The sequence below is a fragment of the Dipodomys spectabilis genome, unplaced genomic scaffold (assembly GCF_019054845.1).
Source record: "Dipodomys spectabilis isolate Male_0828 unplaced genomic scaffold, ASM1905484v1 ptg000141l, whole genome shotgun sequence".
NCBI lineage: Eukaryota > Metazoa > Chordata > Mammalia > Rodentia > Heteromyidae > Dipodomys > Dipodomys spectabilis.
Window position 1 is genome coordinate 2,887,508 of NW_024870818.1, and position 14,199 is coordinate 2,901,706.

Genomic DNA, 14,199 nt, shown 5'->3' on the forward strand with positions numbered 1-14,199 from the left:
ATGAGCTCATGTCTGTAACTAAGTGTTAGCTACTAACACTTAGCTAATTTTTTTTTAAAGGAACAAAATTCAATTATAACAAGTTAAAAAAAAACAGAAAAGCAAAGAAAGAAGTCAGGTACAAGGCTGGGGAGGTGGCTCAGTGGTAGAGTGCTTGCCTTGCATGCATGAGGCCCTGGGTTCAATTCCTCAGCACCATATAAGCACAAAGAGCCGGAAGTGGTGATGTAGCTCAAGTGGTAGAGCACTAGGCTTGAGCTGAAGAGCTAAGGGACAGCACCCAGGCCGAGTTCAGGCCCCACAACTGACCAAAAAAAAAAAAAAAAAAAAGGTCAGATACTGGTAGCTCACATATGTAATCCTACCTACTCAGAAGACTGAGATCTAAGGATCATGGTTTGAAGGCAGCCCATGTAGGAAAGTCCATGAAACTCCAATTAACCACTAAAAAGCCAAAAGGGTATAGTGTTAGCCTTGAGCAAAAAAGCTCAGTCAGGAAGTGTCCAGGCCCTGAGTACATATCTCAGGATTAGCATGCACTCAAGCACATACACATACACACACACACAAGATGAGCCAGGCACTGTGGCTAATACCTATAATCTTAGCTACTTGGGAGGTTAAGAATGGGAGGATCACATTTGAGACCAGCCCTGGCAGAAAAGTTCATAAAACCCTATCTCAATCCACAGGTAGGTGCTATGGCATGCACTTATCATCTCAAGCTATATGTGAGGCTGACACTGAGAAGATCCAGGTGCCAGGCCAGCTCCAGCAGAAAAACCCTTGAGATTCCATCTCCACAGGGCAAAGCTGGAAGCTACAGCTCATGCCTCTGATCCCAGTTAAAATGGGAAGCTTTAAAGTCAGTGGGAAGTCTCAACATGATGCCTAGTTGAGAAGCAGGAATAACCAGTGAAATCTAGGCTGAAGGCATGGTTCAGTGATATTGCACTGCCTAGGAAGTATGAGGCCCTGAGTTCTGGCCCTAATATCCCCGCACCCACCCACCAAAAAAAGAGTTAAAATCTCTCACTCTCTTTTTACTGAGGTCTGAACTCAGGGCTTTGTACTAGCTAAGCAGACACTCAACTACTTGAGCCTGCCAGACCTTCTTACTCTGATTATTTTAGAGATAAGGTTTTACTTTTTGCCTAGGCCATCGTGAACCTTCATTCTATTTACACGTCCTATTTTAGATGGGGTGACAGTCTTGCCCTGTTGAGATGAGGTATTATGAACTTTTAGTTTTTTACTTTTTATATTTTCTTTTATTAGCATCAATTAGTTGTATAAGGGGGGTTACATTTTGACATGTACATGTACATTCACAATGTATCTTGGTTAGACTTACCCTCTCCATCAATCTCCTCCTTTCCCCTTTCCCCAAGTCAATCTCCATAAGCTCCATTGTTCTGGTTTCACATATGCACAGAACATATTCTGACCACATTCATCCTCCTTTACCCTGTTCACTTTCACTTTCCCCATCCCCATGCCCCAGTCATTCCAGCTTTCAGTGAGTTTTGCTATCTTCATTCATAGGTGTACTATACTTTCTGCATTGTTCATCTTTTAATATGCTCATTCCTTTCCCCCTCTATCACCTTCAAACAGTCACACAATTGTTCTCCATCTTCTCTCTGAGCAGATAGATATGTGCATACATGCATGTATATAACTGTATGTATACATATATATATATATATATATATATATATATGATCCTCTAATTTATGTATACATTTATCTTTTCAGTTTACCATCTACTTATGAGGGAGAACATGAGACTTTAGACTTTTTCCCAGACTGGTCTGGAACTATGTTCTTCCTGATCTCAGTCTCCTGCATAGCCAGGATAACAGGCATGTGTTAGTGCACCCAGCTATCTGTTGAGATCAGTCTCTTAACTTTTTGCCCAGGCTGGCCTCAAATGGAGATCCTCCTGAACTTCCAAGTAACTAGCATTATAGTGGTGGGCTACCAACAAATTGTTTTCTTAAGTAACAAATTTAATGCTTAAATTCACTCTAAATCCACTAGTAAATTAGGGTTTTATATTTATTGGTAATCACTAGACATTTTATCTTTATTTTGATCATATAAATGTAGTCTCCACTACATTTATCTATCTGGAAGATACTATTTTATATACTTGGTAGTGATAGTATACCGTCACAGAAGCAAACTGAGATAGATTAATTTTTTTTTAATTTACATGTTTTTGCTTTTCCTAGTTAATTTTACTGGCTCTACCAATACCAAGTTTCATAGTCTCACGTTTTCCCTCATAGGTGGACAATAAACCTAAAAGATAAATGTATACATAAATTACAGAGGATACATATACATGCATATATGCACAGAAAAAAAGAGGAGAATGTGTATATAATTGTGTGACTGGGGGTGCTAGAGAGGGGAAGGAATGAGAATATTAAAAGATGATCAACACAGAAATATAACACACCTATGAATATACATCTTTCCAAACCATCAAATAAGCACTGTGTAAGATTACTTGATTACATATTTGTCCATCAGTAGTACTTATCTGATCTTCTTTCTTTCACTTTTACAGAGATACTTGAAAACAAACTGCAAATTTCTTGAACTAAATTGTCAAGTTAGTAGCATAGTCTGCCCTCTATAACCATAAGTTCTTCATGTGAAAAAAAATCAAACAACTGAGTATTAGAAATAAGGAAAAACGTGCCTGTACTGAAAAACATTTAAAAAGCTTTCTTGTAATAAACAAAATAGTATATGAATTATTTATACAGTATCTACATTGTATTAGGTATTCTAAATATTATTTAGATGATTTATATTATGTGGAAGAAAGTGCTTAGATAATAGGAAAATAGTAACATTATTTTTATGGGAATTGAGTTTTTATAGATTTTTGGTAACTGTATGTATGGTAGGCAGTAGTATCCTTAAATTCTCCATGAATGCTGAGGGAAAGCTTATGCAGGCTGTCTCCTTATTCAACATTCTGTAAACATGTACCTATGGTTCATAATTACTAGACTGTAGGGCTCCCAGGTTTATCCAGCCAAATCAGTTGTCTGCCAAATCCTTTCACTTGAATTTCCTATGACATTAAACTGAATTTAACAACAACACAGCTCAGGGGGTTAGGAATCAGATGGAGGGAGGTACAGTTCAGTGATGGATGCCTGGTAAGTATGCACAAGGCACTAAGTTCAACACCAGCACCACCAAATCACAACAAACTAACAAAAGACGACATAGAAAAAAGGTGGTACTGGTAGCTCCTTTCTATAATCCTAGCTGACATCTAAGGATCGTAGTTTAAAGTCAGACAGGAGAAGGAAAGTCCACAAGGTTCCAACTAACCATCAGAAAAGCCAGAAGTGGAGCTGTGGCTCAAGTGCTAAGAGTGCTAGGCTTGAGCAAAAAAGCTCAAACATGCCCCTCCCTACACTCCCCCCCCCCCCCCCCCCCACGAATAGATCTCAAACTCTTCTTATACCTTTGTCCTCTTCCAGGGTTCTTTAACTCAATGAAAGACTAAATCAGAAGCATAAGAGGTATATTTGATAAAACTCTTCACAGTCCATTATCTCTAATATTTATATATACATATAAATATTATATTATATTAAATATATACATACATTATATATTTATATATGCATATGTATGCATGCATCTATCTATCTACCTATCTATCTATCTATTTTTAACAGTCCTACAGTGTGAACTCAGGGCCTGGTTGCTGTCTACCTGTCTACCTACCTACCTACCTACCTACCTACCTACCTACCTACCTACCTACCTACCTATCTATCTATCTATCTATTTTTAACAGTCCTACAGTGTGAACTCAGGGCCTGGTTGCTGTCCCTGAGCTCATTTTTGCTGAAGGCTAGCACTCTACCATTTGAGCCACAGCTCCACTTCTGAAGTTTTGGTAGTTAATTGGAGATAAAAGTTTCTGGACTTTCCTGCCTGAGCTGGCTTTGAACCATGATTCTTAGATCTCAGCTTCCTAAGTAGAATTACAGCGTGAGTCACAAGGCACGCAGCTCTAAAGAAAGTTTTTAGCTTGTTTGTGAGAGACAGAGAGCAGGAAGGAAGGGAGGGAGGGAGGGAGGGTTTTAACTAATGAATCTCTTAAATACACAGTATCTCCAGCTCTGACTTTAAATTGTCATCATCATCTAGAGTACTCTCTCCAGTATTAATCATTTACAACCCAAGCAATCTTTTTAAAAGTCAAATATGGACAAATAAAGATGTTTTCGAAGTGTTTATTGGACATAGCCCTCAATGTCACAGTTATCCCTAAGGTCATACAGTTAGCTCCTTTACTACCTGTTTTAATGTTCTTAGCCAGGCTTCCCTTCAGTAAGAGACAGACAACATTCTCTTATGCCACAGTCTTTCACTTGAATTACTCTTGCCTGAAACAATCATGTACATTCATCAATTTTTAGGTGAGGGATCAAGCTTTATAACATCTTTGTTTGAGGGGGGGGAGGGGTCCAGTCGTTGGGCCTGAACTCTGGGCCTGGGTGCCGTCCCTCAGCTCTTCAGCTCAAGGCTAGCGCTTCTACCACTTGAGCCACAGCGCCACTTCCGGCTTTTTTCTTTCTGCTTATGTGGTGCTGAGGAATGGAACCCAGAGCCTCGTGCATGCAAGGCAAGCGCTCTACCACTGAGCACCTTCCCAGCCCCTTTCTAACATCTTCCCAAGTCCTCCTATACATATTTTTTTCCGTATGTAAGAATTGTAGTAAGTTATCATTTGTATTGAAATAATTCAGAAAATTGCTGTTCAAACTGTACATGTCATGAAAAACATATCAAGACGCTTAAATATAATCTGTGATTTAAAAACAAACAGCCTTCTCCCACCCCCCAAAAACTAATGTATTTAGTAATCTAGAACAATAAAATGAATCTTACATTTCTTTTCTATAAAGTCAGTGTTCATTCTAGAGTAGCACAGTCCAACTGAAACATAAAAACTATACTCACAAATTTAAATTTTCTAGTAGTTACATTAAAAGAAAAATTAATAGAAGTTGTTTTCTATAATCATATGTACCTGTATCTATCATTTGTATGTATATATTTTACTTAACCCAAAGTATTAATTATTCCCCCTTTGGAGAAAGGGTCTCACCAGCTAACCTACAGTGGTGCCCAACTAATGGTCATTCTGAATAAGTGAAATTACAGGAAGATACCACCACCACCCCACCTGCTTTAAAGTACTATTTTACCATGTAATCAATATAAAACATTATTAATATAGTTCACATTAGATTTTTTTAATCTGTATGCACTTTACACTTTTATATGGACTAGCTTCATTTCAAATACCACATGTGCTTAGTGATATTGTATTACACTTACTATAGAAGATAAATCTGTATTTCTTACAGATTCAGTTACTGTTTTTGTTGTTATTGTTATTGTTTTGTGCTGGTCCTGGGGCTTAAACTCAGGGCCTGAGTTTTTATGTTCAAGTGCTCTATCACTTGGGCCACAGCTCCACTTCCAGCTTTGTGGCCATTAATTAGAGACAAAAGTCTCACAGAGTATCCTGCCCATGCTACCTTCAAACTGAGATCCTAAGATCTCAGCCTCATGAATAGCTAGAATTACAGGGAGCTACCAGCACCTAACAGAATTGGTTTTTGTTTTTCTTTTTTGGTGCTTGTACTGGGGCTTGAACTAGGTCCCTCAGCTTTTCTTTTGTGTTTAAGGCCAGTGCCCAGCTAGAACCAGTTACTTCAAAAAAGAACATGTACTAAGAAAGTATAACTTCAGCAGGGCAAGAAATGGAGATGTTTACCTCCAATTAACCACTTAAAACCCAGAAGTGGAACTGTGGCTCAAAAGTGTGTAGAGCCCTACCCTTGAGGCAAAACAAAACAAACCTCAGAGACAGCGTCCAGGCCCTGAGCTCAAGCCCCAATACAAACACACAAAAATATACAAATAAAAACAGACAAAACCACCACTGGAAAAACACAGTGAGAAATGGCAAAATAACCTGAAACTACAGAGTCATTAATTTTTTTTTTGGCGGGGGGGGTCCGGTCGTGGGGCCTGAACTCTGGGCCTGGGCACTGTCCCTCAGCTCTTCAGCTCAAGGCTAGCACTCTACCACTTGAGCCACAGCGCCACTTCCGGCTTTTTTCTTTTTTGCTTATGTGGTGCTGAGGAATCGAACCCAGGGCCTGAAGCATGCAAGGCAAGCGCTCTACCACTGAGCCACCTTCCCAGCCCCGTCATTAATGTTTTATAGATCCTACTAACATGAGAAAACAGTACATAAAAGAAAAACTTACATGATTCATACATGGGTACATGTGTGTATGACACACATATTTACTGATGAGAGAATCAAATGTAAATGGTTTTCACTTTCTCTTTGTAACACAATGATGAGTGGTATTTCCCTTCTATTATTCCTTTTAACAGCAATAAATTATTATTATCATTATCACTAATTAATCAGTGCTAAGAGTTTGAACTCAGGGTCGTACACTTGATTAGCTGGAGTGTTTGCTTGGCTGGCAATCAACCACTTGAGCCATCTTCCAGCTTGTCTTTCTGTTAACTGGAGATAGAGACAAACCCTAGGAAACTGAACCCAGGGGCCCTGCACATGCTAAGCACTCACTCTATCACTGAGCTACACACACAGCCTTGACAGACCTACTTTCAAATCTTACTCTTCTGGATCTCAGCCTCCTGAGTAGCTAGGATTACAAGTATGAGTTATCAGTGCTCCTTTCAACTTTTATTACTGAATGCTACTTTGTGCCAGACATTAAAACAGATGGGTTCTTGCAATCATGAGCCATACTACAGTTTTCAAATTTTTCTAGAATGCTATCTTTCATAAGTTTAATAACCAGAAAAATATAGTATAGAGTAGATAATTTAAGCATATTTCTAAATTTGAATATAGCCTGAAACATTAGTTTAAATGACTAAACAAATCAATCTTTAAAATAGTATGCATAAGATTTCATTTTGGCATAAATACACACATATAAATATATTAAAGATGTATGGAAAAATATTTACTATTATATAAACTATTAACAGTGAGAATTCTATTTTTGTTTTTGTTTGTTGGTATTGGGCTTGAACTCTGGACCTGGGCACTGTCCCTAAGCTCTTCAGCTCAAGGCTAGTGCTCTATCACTTGAGCCACAGCACTACATCCAGTTTTCTGGTGGTTAATTGTAGATAAGTCTCATAGACTTTCCTGCCTGGGCTGTTTTGAACTCAGTTCTCAGCCTCCTGAGTAGCTAGGATTAAGGCGTGACCCACCAGCGCCTGGTGAGTTTTATTTTAAAATGTGCCTTTTCCTTTTTTATTTTCCACAATGCTTTTTGTTTCTGTAAAAGACTATTTTTTAAAAATTATATATACATATATGTGTATATACACACACACACATATATATATATATATATACACACATCACTATTCACTCAGCGTCTACTATATGCAAAACTGAGCAAAAGGAGTCATAAACTTAATGAAACTTACAATTAATTAAGGGAACTAATTCAACAGGACAGTAAACTTAAATATACAAATTAAAATTTAGCCATCAAGATTCTAAAAAAAAGCTCAATCACACTTGATTGGGAAGGGAGAAATGGTGAAAAGAAGTAGTTTCATGAAAGAGAACAAATTTGAAGTGAGAAAAATTAAATAGTAGGGGAAAAGATAAGCACCAAAGATCTAGCATGAAGCCATTATAAAGGCACAATAAGACCTGTCATTGAGTCTGGTTAGAATACAGGACAGGGCTGAGCACCCTGGGTCAAAACTAATCCCATCTAATTAGGAGGTGGAGTTTAGGAGGATCACAGCTGGAGGCTAGACCAGGCAAAAAAGTAATGAGATACCAATTTTAGCAGAAAATCATGATGGTGCTACACTGCATGCTTACTGCCGGGGAGGGAGTGAGGAGGGGGAATAAGGGGAACAGGAGGATTGCAATGTGTCCCAGGCAAAGAATCTATCTAGCAATAGTAAGCAAGAGGCCCTGAGTTCTAAACTCAGTACTGGTCCCATCCCCAGGTAGGACAACTAAAGGGAGTAGGCTGTGGGCTGGAATAACAGTGTGGCAGCTTTCAATTTTCAGAAGGAAGTGCTTCTGTAAATGTTTTGAATTTAGCAATGGAGAGATAGACATTTCCAATTCAAGTAATTGTTCTACCACCTCTTATTACCTCTATTGATACCCCCTTAGTTCTAGCCACTAGAATCTTGGAACTGGTAACACCGTAAACACCTTTAAATTGAGTATTTCTGCTTCCACTCTTTTATTCCTGGTCTACGTTTCTAAACATCAGCCATATAGCTCCTTTTATTTGAGGAGATGCTGGGGATTAAACCGAGGGTTTTGCATGTGGCAAGTATATTCTACCACTGACAGACAGACAGACAGACACAGATTGAGGGGGTTGGGGGAATAATGGGCATTGAACTCAGGGCCTCCTGCTTAGTTGGCAGACACTCAACCATTTCAGCCATACTCCCAGCCTTTCTGCTTTAGTTATCTTTTAGGATAGGATCTGGTATTTTGGGCCCAGCTGGGACCATGATATTGTTCACAATTCCACAGGAAATTAGTCTCCCTAAATTTTTATGCTGGTCTCAAACCACAATCCTCCTGTTCTCTCCTCCCAAAGTCCTTCTGACAGCATTAATTATCTCACACCTTTACTCAAAAACCCTGCAGTTATTTCTCATTGCACATAAATTTAAGTCACTAGACTTTTTTTTATAAGGTATCTCCAACATTTTGCACTCACCTCTAATACTGATTTTATCCCTACTTCTTATTTGCTCATTCTACTCTAAATACGTCAGATTTCCCTGCCATAGATAGTTTGACTAATCTGCCTCTAACACTTTTAATTTGTTCTGTTTCCTTCAGGTTTTAAGCCTTCTCTAACCCTATCCTTCATTAAACAGAAACTTCCACTAATTCTCTCCAACCTCAGACTATCCCTAACCCAAAGTGGAAAAGGGATATTCCCATACTGTACAAACTGATTCTTTTTTCTTCATATTAACTTCATCTGTAATTTTTTTTCTTCTTTATCAGCTTGAACTTAGGCCTCATGCTCACTCAACTTGTGTATCTGGCTGGCACTCTACCACTTGACCCATTTCTCTAGCTCTGTTCCTTGTTGGTTATTTTGGAGATAGAGTCTCAAAGTCTTTTCTGCCTGGGCTGGCTTGGATCCTCTCAATCTCAACCTCCTGAGTAGCTAGCTAGGGTTCCAGGTGTGACCCACCACTGCAATCTTATTGCTATTATTTTCTGTCCCAAATACATACAAGCCTGCATGTTTGTGCATGTGTGTATGCGTGAACACATACACATGAAAACAAAGATCTAAGAGGACAGAGATTGTTTGTTCATTTCAGTATCCTAGCACCCAGAAGAGTCAATCATAGCAGTGTTCAGTACACTCTTGTAAGAAAGAAAGGGAGACGATAACATGGTGATAGCAGTTATTTCATTGAAATACCTTGTAACATGCTACATTTATGTGAATATAATCTATAGAAAATCTATCCATTTACTACATAATTTTCCACTAATACAGTGCTTGTAAATTAAGCTCTAAACACATAGACTTTTAATCTATTAGCAATTTATCTTTAAAAAGCTTACCTTTAAGTTATTATTTGGAATGAGGGAAGTTGTGAATTGTAAGAATAGATGTGCATTTGTTTTCCTTCTCTTTTCACTTCTCTGGAACCAATGAGCAATGAATCCTCATGGCCCCTCTTCCTCTCCAACTGAATAGTTTCTGACCTTTTCTCTTTCCCACAGAATTAACCTAGTCAGGATACCAATAGGGTATGGCCAGAAATACAAACTCTGCTGAGTGCTGGTGGCTCATGTAACCCTAGCTACTCAGGAGGTTGAGATCTGAGGATCATGCCTCAGCCCAGGCAGACTCTTATCTCAAATTAACCACCAGAAAACCAGAAGTGGTTCTGAGGCTCAAGTGGTAGAATGCTAATCTTGAGCTGAAGAGCTATGGGGCAATGCCCAGGCCCCATAACCAACAAAAAAAAAGGGGGGGGGGAGGAAATGCAACCTCAGTAGTTATAGAGGGTGTTAAGATGGTGGTAGCAATTAGAGGGGAGCCAAGGCAAGAGAAGTTAATTCAGAGAAACCTGGAGAAACTAACTGTTTTTTTCCCCTCTCAATACGGGTCGGAAACTTGAGGGACTTAAGCATGTTAGCCAAGCACTCTCCACTTGAGCTGCTTAAGTCCTCCACTACACTCTCTTCTATTTCTTGAGATAAGAGTATGTAGCCCAGGCTCAGCTCAAATTGGAGATCCTCCTGCCTCTACCTTCTGAATGTTGGGATTATAAGCGTACACCACCATGCCTGGCTGCTATTTTTCATTCAAATATGTTTAAGGTAGAAGCTTTTAAAATACAAAACAACACTAACTTCTTCCCTGTTCTCTTCTGAAACAATGCTGACAGACATGTCATGCTAACATGTTTTGCAGTTCAACACCTAAACTTTAAATATTACCATGAAAGATTTCAAGCATATAACAAAGCATGGTGGTGAGTGAATAATGAAGTACCTACCATGCAATTGTTTTTGTTTTTGTTTTGTTTTACCAAATATACTTGATTTTTTTCTAAAGATTCATTCTAAATTTTACATGTTCTAAAACCATATAAATGATCTATTATATCCTTACTCTGTAACTTACCAGTTGTTTTCTTTAGGCAATTTACTATCTCTGTGCCTCAGTTTCCCCTGGAAAGAAATGGGGACAGCACTACCTATTACAGTCTGTGAGGATTAAATGAATTAATATACTGCATAGAAAGCATTTTAAAAAGTATCTTCCTGAGCTGGGATTGTAGCTCAGTGACAGAGCGGTTGCCTAACATGTGAGGGGCCTGAGGTTTCCTCTGCAGCACAAACAAAAACAAAAACAAAACAGGAAGTTTCTTGTTCATGGGAAGCAGTGCATATCATGTTAGCAATAAACATACAAATTTGTAAAAGGACCTGTGATTATGTGTGTCTATCTATAAACATATGCTAAGAAAAGTGTAAGTACAAAAATGTTATGTGTAAAATCCATATAATGCCAGATGTTTTCAAACTTTCTTTAAAACCAAATTACGAAGTTGAAGCTGAAAAGGCTCCCTAGCCTGTATATAGAGGAATTGAAGGTACTAACAATAGAGAGAAAAAGCTTTTTTGTTTAATTTACAAACGAGGTAACATTAAAATCAAATATAAATTTTTGGCCTAACTAATTCATGATGATTTTTAAAATATCTAAATACTTTGAAGCCTTCTTTTATGTGATTTGAGAGGAGGGTTAGGAGACAAGGGAAATTTCCTTAGTGAGATGCTACTGAAAGACTGCCTGTTAAGCACTATTTTTCTTGTGTTTTTTTTTAACTAAGCAGAATAAAATTTTAAAATGTTTTAAAAAAGGATTCATTTAGATTATATAATTTTTATAAAAACTGGATTCAGTAGAATTTGGCAATGCAACACATTAGCTTAGTTTTGCATAGGACCATTATCATTTTAGTGTCTAGGTAAAGAGATCAGAAAACGTCAAAACTTTAGTGTCCTACATACTATCTGGAATCCAGTCAATTTCTTTCAAGAGATTTTTTTAATGACGTGTATTTATATGTGTGTGTGTGTGTGTGACTGAAGACAAATTGATCTAATTCAATACACAGAGAAATAGCTATATTTAATGAGTATCTAGTAGGCATCATTTACTGGTCTAGAAATTTTTATGCAGGATCTTGGACGGCAAGTGAAAGATCTTCATGGAGAAAACTTAGAAGATCACCACAGATATCTTGTTGAAACATGTATACTTCTGCAAAGTGCTAGAAACGACTAGTACAAAGGACAACATTTAAGCCTGGTGAAACAAGTAAGTCGTAAGTAAACTGTGCTAACTACTTCAAAGCGGTGGAGTTGAAATAATTGTTTCACCTAGAGTTTTCCAAGTATTCACCCAGCTAAACTGAAAGCAACAATTAAATGTAACAAATGTAACATCAAACTGCGAACCTCTCCCCAAGCGGGGTGGAGAAAAAAAAAAAAACCCACAACAACAACAACAAAAAAACTCGGATTATGAGAAGTAGCCCGTGGAAAAGTTTTGTGTAAAAAAATGTACTTCTTCTCAAGTGAGCATTTCGAAACGGAACTAACGCTTCCATCCCTTCCCCCTCCCTCCAGTAAAATATTTACAACTTAAAAAGAGTCCTCCCTGCAACCCCTAAAGAAGACGGGAAACCAAGGAATGACTTGAATACACTGACAAGGAGACCACAACTATTCTCACCGTTCTCCAAAGGGAGAAAGAACCCAACACACTCACCCTCTGACCCTGCCCTGAGCAAGAAAAGGCGCAGCACCTGCCAAGCCGGACGCGTAAAGAATAATGGCTCAACTTTCAGACGTAGATGGTTTCTGGAGGAGTTCAAGGAGAGATCAGAAAAAGTCTCCCGCCTCCGCGCCCCCCAAAAGACGATGTCAGTCTGGGGGCGGGGGGGGGGGTCGTCTCCGCTGCTGGCGGGTGGATTCCAAACCCGCGGGGCTCGGCCCCCTCCGGTCGCGGCCGGCCTGGGGCCTCGGCGCCGCGGGCAGTGTTTACACCTGTCACGAGGGAGGGGAGGGGTGGGGGGTAGGGAGAAGGAGGAAGCCCGTGCAAAGCCCCAAACTTCTCCACAGCTCCCGGGAAGCGGCGGGCGGGTGGCGGCGGCAGGCCAGGGCGAGTCCGCGGCGGCAGGACCGGGATGGGCTCCAACTCCCCCGATCGGAGCCTGCGAGGGCGAGCCCGGACCGTGCCGTGCGCTTTCAGGCGCCGCCAGCGGCGTCCCCTCGCCCGCCGCGTAAAAGAGCAGAGCCCGAAGCCCGCAGGCCCGCAGAGCCGGCTCGGTCCCGCGTCCCCGGTTCCGCGGCGGGCAGGTGCTTCAGGCCAGGGCGAGGAGCCGGCTGGTGGGCCGGGCCGGGTCCCCGCACCCTCTCACCCCGCGCGGCTGGGGGAGCGGAGCGGCCGCGTTTACCTGGCTCGTCCGGGGCGGCCGCGATGGGCATGGCTCAGGGGCCCGGGGAGGAACTGGCTCCCCGGGGAAGGACCGGCTACTCGGACGTAGAGCTGGCGAGAGCGGAAGGCAGGCTGTCCCCAGCCCTGTCAGCGCAGCAGCGCCATGGACGCCCACCCGGAGTTTCAGCGCTGCCGCGGGACCCCCATCCCACTACCCTCCGCCCTCTTCCGCCGCCGCCTCCTCCGCCTCCTCCTCCGCGGAGACCCCCGCCCACTCCACACACTCTCCCATCATGCAGCGGGGGAACCGCTGCCGCCGATACGTCACTTCCGGGCGCAGGTGGCTAGGTCGGGGCCGGGCGCTGGTGGGTGCGGAGGGTTGGGGAGGGGAGGAGGACACTAGGGGAATTGGTGTCACCGAACGCTTACCCCTGCGCAGGCGCCGTAGCGCCGAACGTCGGCCGCCATTTTGGGTGAGGGCAAACTGCCCTTTCCTTGTGAGTCACTGAAGTGTTAGAGATTGACGTCCGCCCGCCCGCCCGCCCTCCGCCGCCCGCGGAGTCGCTGCCGGCTGCGGGGCACCGACGCTCTCCAGCCTGGTTTGCCGTTAGGGTTCAGCCCGGGACCGAGTGGTCTCCCCCAAATGAAACCAAAACAATCAGAGGTTTGGGAATACAGAAGCAGATCCCCACCAAAAGAAAACAGCCACAAAAACCCTGCAGGGCCGCGTTCATCAGACTCTCCACGCTAGAGTCCCTTTTGTTTTCTTGTAAGCCAGCCGGAGAGGAATCTGACCGTCCACAAATAACAAAGAGGTGATGGCGAGACCCAACGCAACAAGAGGACGCGGCGTCTCTGACTTTGCTAACGAACGGCGCCGGGGGTCTTCCTCCACCGGGCTTCCATCAACTCGAGCATCTCCCGGCACTGCTCCGGCAGAGGTCACGCCAGATGCTTTTCCAGCGCCCGTCCTGCCCGGGCAGTTGATTTGTGCACTCTCACCCCCCTTTCCCCTCCTGGGTTATGACTCTGTTAGATACTCTCCCCCACCCCGCCCCGGTACGCACGGGGGCCGGGGGGGGGGCGGGGGGAGGCTGCTGGGTTGTTC

The 14,199-nt window shown here is 41.9% G+C and overlaps 1 protein-coding gene across 2 annotated transcripts in view; it reads right to left on the reverse strand.

The window, feature by feature from the left end:
- The window catches only part of Aftph (aftiphilin), a 69,821-nt gene extending 56,485 nt beyond the window's left edge, over positions 1–13,336 (reverse strand). Inside the window, exon 1 of one of the 2 annotated variants that reach the window (XM_042691141.1) lies at positions 13,111–13,336. The gene's annotated coding sequence lies outside the window, so the exon portion shown is untranslated. The remainder of the gene's footprint in view (positions 1–13,110) is intronic. The other variant, XM_042691143.1, reaches the window with a different exon arrangement.
- Between the last annotated feature and the right edge of the window lie 863 nt (positions 13,337–14,199).